Source organism: Epinephelus fuscoguttatus, linkage group LG5, assembly GCF_011397635.1.
Source record: "Epinephelus fuscoguttatus linkage group LG5, E.fuscoguttatus.final_Chr_v1".
In the NCBI taxonomy this organism is placed as follows: Eukaryota; Metazoa; Chordata; class Actinopteri; order Perciformes; family Serranidae; genus Epinephelus; species Epinephelus fuscoguttatus.
Genome location: NC_064756.1, coordinates 41874361 through 41889159, shown reverse-complemented (window position 1 = coordinate 41889159; position 14799 = coordinate 41874361).

Here is a 14799-nt window from a genome sequence, read left to right as displayed (position 1 = left end):
TCAGTTCGGGCAGGCCGTTCCTCTCATTCACGCCCCTCCAGGTCCTGCTGTCATTGCCCACATGAGCGTTGAAGTCCCCCAGCAGAACAATGGAGTCCTCGGTCGGGGCACTGTCCCAGGGACATAAGGGCAGACAACAGTCAGGACCCGTTCCCCGACCCGAAGGCACAGGGACGCAACCCTTTCGTCCACTGGGGTGAACCCCAATGTACAGGCAGAGAGTCTGGGGGCTATCAGAAAGTCCACCCCGGCCCTCCGCCTCTCACCCGGAGCAACTCCAGCAAAGGAGAGAGTCCAACCCCTCTCAAGGACTTGGGTTCCAGAGCCGGAACTATGTGTTGAAGTGAGGCCGACTATACCTAGCCGGTAGCGCTCAACCTCTTCCACAAGCTCCGGCTCCTTCCCCGCCAGAGAGGTGACATTCCATGTTCCAAGAGCCAACTTCCGTAGTCAAGGATCGAACCGCCAAGGCCCCCGCCTTGGTCTGCTGCCCAATCCACACTGCACCGAACCCTTCTGGATCCCTCTGCGGGTGGTGGGCCTGCAGGGGGACGAGCCCATGTAGCCGGTTCGGGCTGGGCCTGGCCGGACCCCATGGGCGAAGGCCCGGCCACCGGGCACTTGCCCATGGGCCCCGGCAACCCTCCAGGCCGGGTACGCCAACTCTTGTTGTTTTCCATCATGAAGGGTCTTTTGAACCGTTCTTCGTCTGACCCTTCGCCCAGAACCAATCTGCCTGGGAAACCCTACCAGGGGCGAAATGCCCCCAACAACACAGCTCCTAGGGTCATTAGGGCAATCAAACTCCTCCACCACAAAAAGGTGACGGTTCTTGGAGGAGTTGTCATCAATGTGTATGTTTAAATACAGCTGTTATTCTTAATGCTTTTCCTCACTTTTGTTTTATTCTTAATCTTATTGTTCTTTCTCTGTGTTTGTGTGTGTGTGTGTTTCTGTTTCAGAAAGCAGTCACTGAAGTTGAGAAACTGCATGAACTGCAGCTATGCATAGCCTGTTTTGATTTTTTTTTATCAACAGTACATTTTAATACAGTTTTATTTAACTTTTACGTACATTTTCATTTAATCTTTCAGAACTGTTTTTTTTAACTTTTAGTACAATATTTAATTTTAAATTAATTTTATATTTTAATATTTAATTAACTTTTATGTGCAATACATTTTATTTGATTCATTAGTTCAATACAGTTTTTTATTTTCCTATATTTAAGCACAGTGTTACTGTTCAAACTGTGTGTAATGTTATAGTGGCCGACAATATTAAATATGCTTGTTAAATAAAACCTCTGCCTTGTTTTTAATGAATACTTAGGCCTGCTCCGCTACTGTATTTTAATGTTGGTCATTATGGTGGTACTTGGAGAGCCAAGTATTTTCTGAGGTGGTACTTGGTGTAAAAAGTTTGAGAACCACTGCGCTAGACTACTGTTAAGAGTAAGTGAAATGGAAGGACCTACAGAGTTGAACACTTTCTTCAACAGGCATATGAAAATGGTCAGACCCAGTGTAAAAACCAAATCTAGTGTGTGGCCACGTTTATGGGTTGGGCCAGAAACTAGCTGTACAAAGTTAAAAGAGTGCATAATATAGAAGATATTCAATGGCTCTGACATTGGTTGAGAGGTCAACATTAAAATCACTAGAAATCATTAAAAATTTTTTCATGATTCACAACAACTGAAGATAAAAACTCAGAGAACTGAGTGAGGAAAATGGCATCCAGCCTAGTGGGGCAATACACAACTACAAAAAGGAGTGGAGTTGAACCACTAGCCTTAGACATCAAGACTTGAAAGCTAACATTATTATTTGTAGCAAGTGGGTTGCACTTATGGCAGTTTCTGAAGATGACAGCCACGCCTCCCCCAGAGTTAGTGGGCAGAGGGGAGCTGTAAAAGTTGACAAACTTCCATGAGCGGGCTGTGTTCACCAGGTTTGTCGTCAGGTTTCTGTCAATAATAGGAAATCAAGGTGGATGGATGTGATAAAATAAAGATTATTTGAGAGAGATCTAACATTTAGGAGAGACAGATTACACAAGGTGGCAGGTGATGAGGAAGCTGGGACACAATGTTTTATGTAAGAGAGATTGTTTTTGTTTCTAGCTTTGAAGCTGCCACATGGATGGGGTAACCTGTCTGTCATAATGATCTGAATGGGAAGACCAACAACTGGGGGGGTTAGTGATAGGTGAGGCAAGTAGGGGGAATTCTGACTGGGAACAGCACTCTGGGGTGTTACCACAGAGAAAGAGTTGCTGGGTGTGCCTGTGAAGAGTAAACAGTAAGTCACATGGGTAGGATTGGACGGCTTGTTGCCAATTAGTCACGAGCATGTGGCTACCCAGCTTATTTGGATGAAACCCATTCATTTAAAAAAAAAAAGCAAGAGCATTCCCAAAACAAATTAAAGTTGTCAATGTAGTCTATGTTGTGACTCCTCCAAGTAGACTGTAACCACGTATAAAGACTAAGAACTAAGGAATTGGACCACTGATGAACACAGACCTTCTTGTAAAAAGGTTAACAGGTGGTTGAAGTTGATTTTGGTCAACTCAGACCAACGCAGGACTGTGTCATTTGTTTCTACATGAACTGTTATTCTCTGAATGGATGTCGTGGACCGTTGCTCCAGGGAAACAGTGAGTTGCTGCATTGGAAGGGTATGTTCCTGACTATTGAATCCTCTACTATCAGTATAGTTGGGGAGAAGAGGGAGCAAAGAAATGTTGAGTGCGGGCCCTCAGGGATGGGCCCTGCACGTTCAGATACCACCGTGGATGGAGGGGGAGTGGTCGGTGGAGGAGCCTCTTCCAGTGGCGACACAGTGAAAGGAGAACGGTACCGCTCCATTCTGCTGTAAACAGCAGTATGGAGCAGCAAGCCCTAGTGTGACAAGAGTGCCCTGTTACGACTGGTGGGTGGATTGGAGGTGACAAAGAGCAGGGAACGACAGGGGAGATGACAGAGGGGGCTTGAAATCTGCTGCCAGAGGAGGAAAGTCATGTAGGTCAAGGATGTCATATATATTTTTTTTCGCTGGATGTCGTAGGGAGGTGGTGCATGACAGGAGCGCCTCCCTCTTCTACTGTCACCACTGACCAGGGACCAGGGCTTGTGATGAGATGGGGTGGAGCTGACCAGGGCTTTAGGCCTAGCTCTGAGCCATGTCCCAGAGCCATCAGGGACGGTGACCGGAGAAGGAGCATCAGCATCAGCAGGACAGTGAGTGTTGACATCAGGGTCTAGAGAAGTGGCAGTGTGAGCGGCATCAGCAGCAGGACAGGGAGCAGTAGCATCGGACACTTAGGTACAGGTTGTATCGGTTTGTGCTGGACCAAAAATGATGGTGTCCATTGTTACTGGATCTGGTACCAACTCTACAATCTAGGCTGGCACCACTGACACAGCTGGATGGAGAGGTGAGTGAAGCCATGGATGGTAGAAGTGGTGGCTGGGGAACAGAAAGAGAAAAGAAGGCCAGTACAGGGCTAAAAATGCTTAGTTTTGTGGCTAGTTGTGGATGGCAGCGGGCGCTATCAAGGAGGTCACAGGCACTTACATGCGTGGGTTCCGATCCAAAGATAAGGTATTAGCAGAGGCGAGTTAGATGATCCACAGGCAGGACATGAAGCATTAAACAGTAAAACTTACCCACAAGAGTCCAACAAGTGGACCCATTGCAGAGATTAGGCTTTAACAACTTCAAACTTTAACAAAATTTATGAAATTATCAAAAAGAAGAAAACCAAATGTCACACACCCCTATTAATAATAATAATAATAATAATAATAATAATAATAATAATAACAATAATAATACATTTTATTTCTGGGCACCTGTCATGACACTCAAGTTCACCTTACAGAGTAAAATACAGAGTAAAATACAATAAAATGCAAAGTATAAGATAATTCAACATTTTACAACAAACAAAAATCAGTTTAAACAGCAAACAAAACAAACATAGACAAAACATCTAGGCTTACCCACTCAAATTATTCATTACAGCGAGGTGGTCTTTCTGCTGGGCCTTAGGCCTGTTGCACCTCCAGCAGTGCCTGTGGTGGACTGTGCATGGGAGGGGCGTCCTCTTCCCTGAGGCAGGCCTACACCTGACCGCATACCGCAAGGTTTTGCTGCAGGGTCTTCAGCTGGGGACCACCGCTCATTGACGTTTCACCCCTTATCCCAGAACATCTCCTGGTGGCGGGGCAGTGAACAGGGACGTCTCCCTGACACCCCCTGCAGCAAAACCTAGTTGGATGTTACTCCCCAAGCCTTGTCTCGTCGTTTCAGCCAGAGCCAGTGGCTTGCTTTCTCAGCTTCCTCAGAGAGCTCTTTGGTGGATCTGCTCAGTGTGGCTCCATGTAGTCCCAGGTCCTTGAGCAGGCGTGATGTTGATCTGCCCACAAAGCCTCTGGCTCCCTCCTCCACCGGGTACAGCCTCACACTCCCTCCACTTTCTCTGCACTCTGCGACCAGGTCTGCATACTTTGCCTTCTTTCTCTCATAGGCAGCTCCCAGTCCCTCCTCCCATGGCACTGTCAGCTTGATCAGTATTGCTGACTTCACGGCTGCAGACCACAGCACCCTGTCTGGTCTTAAGGTGGTGCTGCATATCTCCTGTGGGAACTGGAGCTGTCTACCCAGATCTAGTTCCATCTTCCACACCGCCCCTGGTGTTAATAGCTTGGTGGGTGGTCTCTTGCTGGTATGCATTGCGGGTTTCCCCTGCCTGAGGAAGTGGATCCTGCATTGGCTTTCTGATGGACTCTGGTTGTTTGCCTCCTGCCGACTTTTCTCCAGCACCTCTGCCAGCTTCCTGAGCACTTGGTCATGCCACCATCTGAGCCAACCCTGTGTCAGTGCTGTTTTGCAGCCCAACAGAACATGCTGGAGTGAGGCATTGATGGCCCCGCAGAGGTCACAGGATTGCTCTGTTCCAAGCCATTAGTGGAGGTTTTGAGGGCTCGGGAGGGTGTCGTATGTTGCCCTAATGAGGAAACTTAGCTGAGCCTGTGGCAGTTTCCAGAACTCTGCCCAGCTGATTGCTCGGCTCGCGACACCCTCCCAAGTTGTCCACCGCCCCTGCTTCCCCTGTGCCACAGACCTCACTCTGAGCTCCTCCTGCTCAATCCTGGTGACCTCTGCAACAACAAGGTCCTTCCTCTCTTTCCTGCTTGCCTTGGACCATAGGATGGGTGGGTCGCTCCATCTGAGGCCTGGCCGCCCTGTCTGGACCATGCCCATGACTTGTTGATGTTGCAGTCTTCCCATGACCTTCTGCACCTCCTCCTTGGCCCTCCATTTCCTTCCAGTCTCAACTCTGGCGTTTGCATCAGCCATTGCCCTGTCGGAGGAGTCTCTTAACTCCATCACCAGCCTTGCCTTCTCCTGCCTGTAGCCCAGGGTGATGGATTTCAGGGGTAGCTGGAGTGAGCTCCATCCGTACAGGCCAGCAGCTGAGAAGCACCGTGGTAGGCCAAGCCATTTGCGGATGAAGGAGTTGGCTTTTGCCTCCATCCGGCTTACGGCTGATGAGGTGACTTCGCACAGCTTCAGAGGCCACATCACCCTTGGGTACAGGGTGAAGTGATAACACCACACCTTGTACTTTCCAGGTAGTTGGCTTGCATCAATCTTGGACAGGCCTTCTGACAACTGCCGAAGGACAATTTTCCCCATATCCTTGTCTGAGAGACCAGATGTATAAAGTCTTCCCAGGCTTCGGATGGGCTCATCCACGATGCGGGGGATGTCTTCCCCTCTGATGGTGAAGGCGACTCTGTCATTTCTCTCCCCCTTTCACAATGAGAGGCTCCTTGACTTCTGTGGCTTGAACTTCATCCTCGCCCAGGTGATCAGCTCATCCAGCCTCTTGAGCAGCCTAGATGTGCATGGGGCGGTTCGTAGCAGGCAGGTCGTCCATATAGCTCCTTAGGGGCGGGAGCCTCTGGCCTGCAGGCAGTCGGACCCCACACACCACCTGCTTTGCCCCGATCAGGATGACCTCGAACGCTGCCACGAAGAGGATGGGGGAAATGGAGCATCCCATTGCGATCCCTACTTCCAGTTGTTGCCAGCCAGTGGTGACCTTCTTCAGTGCAAAGCACGTGCGCATGTCCTGGAAGTAATTCATGATCATGGTCCTGATGTTGTCTGGGATGTAGAAGAATTCCAGAGCATAGGCTATGAGCTGGTGTGGCACTGACCCATAGGCACTGGCTAGGTCTAGCCATATGACGTGCGGATCTTTCTTCTCCCTCTTAGCGGACTGGATCTGTTCCCAAATCATGGAAGCATGCTCTACACAGCCAGGGAAACCTGGAATCCCGGCTTTCTGGCAGCTGGTATCAATGTAGTTATTCTCCGTGAGGAGAACTCTCTCAAAGAGAGAAGAAAAGCCTGAACAGGTGAGTTTTCAGCCTGGATTTAAAAAGTGGTAGTGAATCAATATCTCGGAGGTCAGGGGGGAGTGCATTCTAGAGTTGGGGAGCAGAGCGGCTGAATGCTCTGCCCCCCATGGTAGTGAGGCGAACGGAGGGGACTGTGAGGTGAACAGAGGAAGAGGATCTGAGGGTGCGAGCAGGTATGGTGATAGGAAGGAGGTCAGAGAGGTACGGAGGAGCGAGGTTGTGGATGGCCTTGTAGCTCAGAAGTATAATCTTATAGTGGATGTGGTAGGTCATGGGGAGCCAATGGAGCTGCTGTAAGATGGGTGTAATATGACTGGTGGATGGGGTCCTAGTGATAATACGGGCGGCGGAATTCTGAAACATCTGCAGTTTATGGAGGATTTTCTGGGGGAGACCAAACAGGAGGGAGCTGCAGTAGTCAAGCCGGGAAGTGACAAGACTGTGAACCAGTATGGCAGCAGTGTGAGGTGTGAGGGAGGGGCGCAGGCAATTGATGTTGCGGAGATGAAAATAGGCTGACCAGGTTATGTTGTTAATGGGGGATGAGAAGGAAAGCGTGCTGTCGAGGATGACACCCAGACTCCTTACCTGAGGGGAGGGGAGGATGGAAGAATTGTCGATCACTATGGTGAAACTGTGGGCTTTGGCTAGAGTGGATTTAGTTCTGATTAGTAACATTTCTTTCTATTATTAATCAAAAATAGCACCAGGCAGAGAAGGGGTATGAGGACAGGGCTGGGGCTTACCAGGTGGCAGGGGCAAACCAAGGAGGGTCCTAAATTAAACACCCGTGACACTGCACTCACACACACAACCAAAGAAAATCGTGAAGGGAACCATCACTGGGAACTGAACTGTGAAGTGACAAAAATCGGTGCCTGGAATTGGGCCAGACGGCACCCGACCCTGTCCTTCGTGTTTCCTCCAAATGGTCTTCAGTTATCTATTCAGTGTCTTAGGTTCAGCTGGCAGGTACTTAGAAAAACACTGGAGATAGGCAGGATCTGGTGCAATCGAGTTTATTGTGTTCACAAGCAATAACAGTGTCTGCTACAAGCTCACAATAGTTTTGAGGAAGTTCATTGTAAGTTCGCACCTGAGGTGTCACTAAGAGTTCACGCCATTACATTGCATATCACACCTAAGTGCAGTATTAGTTTTTATAATAGTCTACACACAAACATGGTTATACAACTGTTTGTTTTCTTTATGCTATATAGGCCGGATAAAATACATTTTTACACTACATTCCCCCCTTTGGGGCTCCATAGCCCCACACAGCACTTTTAAATCACAGAAAAAGGGGTGGAGAGAAAAAAAAATATATATATCCCCCCTGTGGGACTTTATAGTCCCATAACATTAGTTTTTAAAATTGTTAGCACCATTCACGATTTTATATTCCAGTGGTTACATCAGTAGGTCATTAGTAGGTACTACACAGATATCACACATGAGTCTCTGAGGATAAATTCTAGCCTAGTAATGTCACCCTGTGGCATGAGGATATAGAATGACATCTGTATACAGTGATATAGACACAGTTATGTAGAGATTATCTGGTAACTTCACATATAAAGGTTACAGTTGACAGAATTTATAACTATTGTGGCTGTTAACACTGTCCTCTTACTGTCCCTTGAGCCCATGGGCTGGCATCCGCAAGTGTCAATATGTTGCCAGCTGACCCTTTAGGGCATCGACCTCTTCTTGTGTGGCCTCATAAGCATTGAGTTGTTGCTGCAAGGTGTCTCTAGCCTGAGTCAGCTCGTGGACTTGGCTGCGCAGATCCAACACCTGCTGCTCAAGTCGACGCAGATGTGCCTTGTGCATTCTCTTACTGTCCCCTTTCCTTATTGCGTAGGTGCCATGGCGGACTCTGCAAAGCCTCTTTCGCAAGGTGAGGGGGAAGCTACGCACCAGCCGGCAAAAGATCAACGCAGGAACAAAATGAAGCTGGTTACGCAGTTCGGCTGTCAGTTGCAGCTGCTGTATGGTTGCTGGTGCTCCATCCGGCAAACATCGGAGTTTGATTTCTACTGCGTCTGGATCCACATTGTACTCTGTTAGCAGGAGAGTGCGAGTCGTCTGGTTTAGCGCGTACACACTCAGGTGCCCTGCATTCTGAGGTGGTGGGCTAGCCTGGCGTGGCTCAACAGGAGGTGGAGTGGTTGGTGAATAGCCAGGGGGGTACTCAGCACTGTCCACTGTTGCCGCGGATGAGGCAGGGGAACACCCTGGCATCATGTCTTTGCAACCATCAGGTTGAGGGGGTCCATCATCTAGGGATGGTGCTTGTGAGGTGGAGGGTGCTTGAGGCTGCACTGGGTTCGAAGGCGTCTGGGGCTGCACTGGGCTCGGCATCTGGTACCGGGGGGGGGGGGGGTAATGTGGGCCTGGAGTATTAATAGTCCATTCTGGGGCACGAACAGGCCAAACTGCACCCTGCCCAGGCCCCATCTGGATCTGACCTCCCTGGCTGGAGGTATTTGCGGCTGGGTTGAATGGTTCTGGGCCGGCTCCCCCGTTGCTGGAGCCCACAACCAGTTCTGGGTTTGGGCGGGACATCAGATAGCGGATCAGGCTGGTCGATGGAGGGTGGTTCAGTGTCTGGATCGTCGGTGGTGGGGTGTGGAGTTGATTGTAGAGCTCGTTCAGGGACACCTCAGGGGGATGGGTTGGTAGTGGATGGCTGGTTCCGGGGTAGGGTGGAGGACGGACGAGGGGGCCCCATCACACTTGGTCCCTGCTGCTGGTGCCAGAACATAGGTTGGTCTCTCTGGTTCTGCTGGCATGGATATGATGCCCTCCAAGACCCAGCCATATTCCGCTATTATCTTAAAGATGTAGAGGACATTTTAGTGCACTTTCCCTATACTAATTTTCTTTCCCTATTTACTCTTAGGTTTACACTACACATAAGCCATGCAAGAAGGATTAGTATATTAGTGGCTATACAACTTAAATGCTGGTGAGTAATAGTTATGGTTTTGGTGACAGCAAGGTCACCAAGATTCTCTTAAGCAATCTCTTCATACACTTCATCGGCTTGCTTGGATTGCTGATCATTTTGGACAGTTCCCAATGCTCTGCTTTGTAGCATTATCTCATATTGGTTTCTACCCCGCCTACTTGTGCCATGCTCTTGTTGTTTGAGAAGCTGCCTTTGGGAACCAGTCATGTCTTCGTATGGTTCAGCGCCGTTGGGTCGTGGCCCTTGGTCTATTACAACAAACTGTCCTGTAACACTTGTCATTGTCCGCTTGATTACAAGCCGTACCAGGGGAAGAACACAGCAGGCTATCGTGAGAAGGGCCAACACAACAATACCCAATAACATTCCCATCATTTTTAATATCCTTTCAGGGGATAAGGTTGACAACCAGTCCCACATTGAGGGGATCCTGGTGTTCCAGTTTGAATGCTGCACATGCTGGTCCCGTAAAGTCCGTATGTTTTCCAAAGCTTTAGTCAAATTTCCGCTCTCCCCCGTGTGCATAGGAATGACAGTGCAGCAATGCTCCCCTATTATATCGCAGACCCCTTGATCATGAGCTAGTAGGGTCTCAATAACAAGTCTGTTCTGTATCGTCATTAGGGAAGTAGCATGTAGTTGTTCATTTACTCCTTCAAGGGCTCTTATAGTCCAATTCACAAATCTTTGTTGATTATACCACAGATCCTATATATATCCTATAGCCTGTTGGTCCCTAGGGACCCCCTGTGGCACTTGATCCCAAGTAATGTATACACTACTATCCTCCTCCCAGGAACGCCTCTGAGTTTCAGATGACCTACGGCGTCTCCCTGGGGTGCTATTAGTTAGACTGAGTATCATAATTGGTCCTGTTAACATTACTGGGGCGCAAAGTCCCGTCCAATTTGCTGGCAGTACTGCTTTCACCTGGAGATCATTTTCACACATCCAAAATATGTCTGCCAGTGGAGTGGTACCATTGGTCAGGTTTAATGTCCAAATCCAGGTGGTCCCATTATAATTTTGGCCCAAAACTATGGAATCCTCCCCTCCATTGACTACCTGGTGGCATTGGATTTTGGCTTCTTGGGTTGTATTACATACCTTCCGCACCTCTGAGAGCTGTACTGCACCTGGTGGCATGGATACCCTTCCTGTAATTTTTTCATACCTACATCGGATCCGCCTCTCTGCCTCCTGGGCAGTATCAGTATGGGTGGCATTATCTTACCAACGTTCTATCTTGTTCCCTCGTGCCATGCAAAATGGGAATATGAGGTCTGGCGTCATGTGCACTACTGGAGGTACTTGGAATTCTTGTTGGACCTGATCGGAGGCGTTCTTAAGATTGTCTGGGCAGATTGCAATTGTGTTGGTCCATCTCTCTCTACCCGCTGCCATCCACATGACACATGCAGCAAAACATTTATCCTGCTCCCAGCATCTGTCTATATCGGGGAGTGGTCTAACCTTGGGTAGGCCCCTCCTCCTGTGGCATGCTACACAAGTAATATTGGTTACCTGTTTAGCAGAATATTCTAACCATTGATAGAAGGCATTGGACTTCCAAGTAGTGGTTCTTATTAACTCTACCCGCTGCTCTGGCACCTCTCTTGGCTTTCTTGGGGATCTAGGGTTTAGTTGGAACCACTGTCGTGCCACTTTTAGGGATATAGTGAGCCCTACTTCCATATTAGTACATCCTCTCATATTACATCGAACTCTTGCTGTCACCATTCCCTCCATGCTACAGCGTGATGTCTCCTGAACCTTCCACCAATACATCATCGTAAGCGTGCGACTTATAGTAGGTTAGTTGCATTATTTCCCTGTAAGGTATCTTTCCCTGTTTCGCAGCCAAGGCTCCTAGCGCTAGCAAACAATCGCCTTTCTGGCCTTCTTTACCCTGTGCTGCCCCCTCACTCTGGTGTATTCTTGTTGCAATGAGCAATAGGGTTAGTATTATTACAGCTACTGCCCCTACTTTAACTCCTCGTTGCATGCTGACTGAACCCTTAGGCCTGCCGGGGGGCTGTTCCCTCTCCGGGGTCAGAGGCCCTTGTGTCTGTGTCTCTTGAGCCTGAGTCTGAGTCTGAGTCTGAGTCCTCTGGGTCTCTAACTTCGCCTGTTCTTGAACTGAGGCTTTCCTCTCTTTCTTCCTCTTCTGTCTCTGTTCCCTCTCTCTCCTGTCTTTCTGCCTCTGCTGCCACCTCTCTCTCTGTGCTTGTCCCCTCATGATCTGTCCTATCACTAGCAGGTGATGACTCATGCGACTGATGTTGGCTGTCAGTCCCGGGTGATGAAGAGCCTCCCTCTGCGGAGCTCTCTGCTCCTGCTGGTACCCTCTCTGGTAACGACCCACTGCTCTCACTCTGGGCTGAATCGCTGCTGTCACTCTGGGTTCTCTGTGCCCTGCGTCTCTGTGCCACATGTGTAGATCTCCTTGTCCCTTGTTCCTGTGGGGAGGCGTCGCCATCCCCTTCTGGATGATCTCCTACTGTCCTTGGGGCGGCTTCGCCGTCCCCTTGTGGCTCTGAAGTTACTGCTCTTTGTCTGGCTCTAGGTCGGGGAACAGGTGGTCCCTCTGGGGTGTTAGCTCTGCAGCAGTGGTTAAGATGGAACCAAACGTCCTTACCTTCGACCTTCAAGGCAGTTGGTGCAGCTAATACGACCTTGTATGGACCTTCCCTTCGCGGCTGGTCCCACTTCCTTTTGAATACCTTGACGTACACCTGTTCTCCAGGGCGTATCCTCTGGAGGTCTGCAGGGATATTGACCCCTCTGTCCTCTGTGGCACCTTTCACCTGCTGGAACACAGCCCTGTGGATACGAGTTAGACTTTGTAAATATTCAAACATTTCACCTTGCAATTGTTCCAGGAACGGTCCCTCATGGGGACCTCTTAAGTATGGTAGCGGCATGGGCCCGTAAGCATTTCATGTGGTGTTAGACGCGTGACTCGGCTAGCTTGTGAGCGCATAGACATTAGTGCAAGTGGTAAAGCATCCACCCAGTTAAGCTTGTTTCTGCTGTCTGCCACTATCTTAGCTATTTTGGCTTTCAAAATGCCATTTGCTCTTTCTACCGCTCCCTGTGATTGGGGATGGTAAACGCAGCCAAATTTTTGTTTGATTCCTAGTTGCTTTAATGTCTCCTGTATGACATTGGAGACAAAGTGGCTGCCGTTGTCTGATGATATGGTATCTGGCATTCCAAACCTCGGGAAGACTTCCTGACACAAAAATTTTGCGACTGTTTTGTGGTCTGATTTTGCAGTAGCTTTTGCCTCCACCCATCTACTATATCTACATATGACCACCAAGACATATCTCAGTGCCCTTACTCTTGATTGCGGCCCCATGTCTATGTAGTCCAGCATGAGATGTCTGAAAGGTCCGTCTGGGGGTGGTATGTGTGCCAGTGGGGCCGAAAAAACTTTTCTGATGTTGTATTCTGCGCAAACGTCACATTCATTTAGCACTCTGTCTACCGTGGCTGCCATAAATGGCGACCACCATACTGCTTGCAGTTTCCTTAGGATCTTCCCCCTTGCACAATGGTCGCTACCATGCGCCCAAATTATTGCATGTCTTAGTAATAAGGTTGGTAGTACAAAGCGGCCATGGGCATCTAGCCAGACTCCATACAATGGGCCCCGTACCGAGCCCGTTTGTGTATTCTTAATGGCTCCACGTTTTACCCATAAGCATTTCTCAGCCTCATCTACTCTATCTTGAGCGGCTATAAGTGAGGGCAAGGATGTGAGAGGTTCACAATCTTGTATGGTCAATATGGGTGCCATTACTGCCCCTATTGCTGCTTGTTTGGCTGCTTCATCTGCAAGGTTATTGCCTGTAGCTATCAATGTGTTGGTTTTTTGGTGGGCTGGACATTTAATGACAGCTAGAGCCTTCGGAAGCGTCATGGCTTCTAACAGACCAAGGATGGCAGCTCCGTGGGTTACAGGGGTGCCATCAGCTCTGCGGAACCCTCTTTGTTTCCAAATATTAGCATGAACGTGGCACACGCCATAAGCATATGCTGAGTCTGTGTAGACGTTTAGTGATTTTCCTGCAGCTAATTTACATGCTTCCGTCAATGCTTTTATCTCTGCGAGTTGGGCTGAGCAGGACTGAGCGAGCTTACGTGCTTGTATTGTGTCAAAGGTGTGGTCGTCATTTTTTAGCTGAACAATCCCGTAGCCTGCATGACTACCAGTGGCGTCACGAAAACATGAGCCATCCACGAAAAATGTGAGGTCAGCAGCAATTGGCTGGTTATGCAAGTCTTCTCTGGCCCGCATAAACTTCTCTGTGTCATGGATGCAGTCGTGTGGGGTACCGTCTGTTGGTAAAATCAGTTTCGTGGCGGGGTTAATGACGGTGCAGCACTGAATGTTGAGTTCGGGGGCTGATAGGATTACCTCATAGCCTGTGCGCCTGGCTTGTGTTAAGACGAATCGCGGACTAGTCAGTAATGCATGAATTTGGTGGGAAGTGTACAGCGTCACAGGATGTCCCATGGTCAGCGATGAGGCTTTCTGAAAGGCAAAAACAGCGGCAGCCAGTCCCTGATAGCAGGGTGGTAGGCCAGCCTCGATGTTGTCCAGTTTAGTACTATAATACGCCGAGGGTTGCTTACCTGTGGGTGTGTCTTGCATTAGGACTGCACATGCAAAGCCTGACTTTTCTGCAACATAAAGATGAAAAGGTTTAGCATAGTTTGGCGTCCCTAAAGCAGGGGCGGACTGCATGTCTATTTTCAGGGCTTGGAACGCACCTTCCGCTTCCTCTGTCCATGTTAACTGTGCTGTGTTATTTGTTTGTCCTGCTGCTCTAATCAGAGCCCTGAGGGGAGCAGTTTTTATAGCATAATCACAGATCCAAGGCCTGCTGTAGCCTGTCATGCCCAGAAAAGATAGCATTTGGCCCACCGTTTGCGGTTGAGGGGCCTTAATTACTGCCTCCAACTGAGATGGTGCAAAACACCTTTTGTCCCCACAGAGCCTTCTCCCCAAGTATTCCACTGACTGTTGGCAAAACTGTAATTTGGTTTTACTGACTTTGTGACCTCCTTCTGCCAAGGCTGTGAGCACTGCGATAGAGTCTTTTTCACACTGTTCCTTTGTAGGACTACAGATGAGCAAATCATCCACATATTGCAACACTGTACTTTGCACGTTCAGACTGGCAAGATCTTGTGTTAACACATGGTTAAAGATTGAAGGGGAGTCCAAATACCCTTGAGCCAACCTGGTATAGGTGTATTGTTGATTCTCATAGGTGAAGGCGAACAGATACTGAGAGTCTGGATGTAGTGGTACACTGAAAAAGGCTGAACACAAATCAATGGCTGTGTACCACTGGGTTTCTGGTGGTATGTT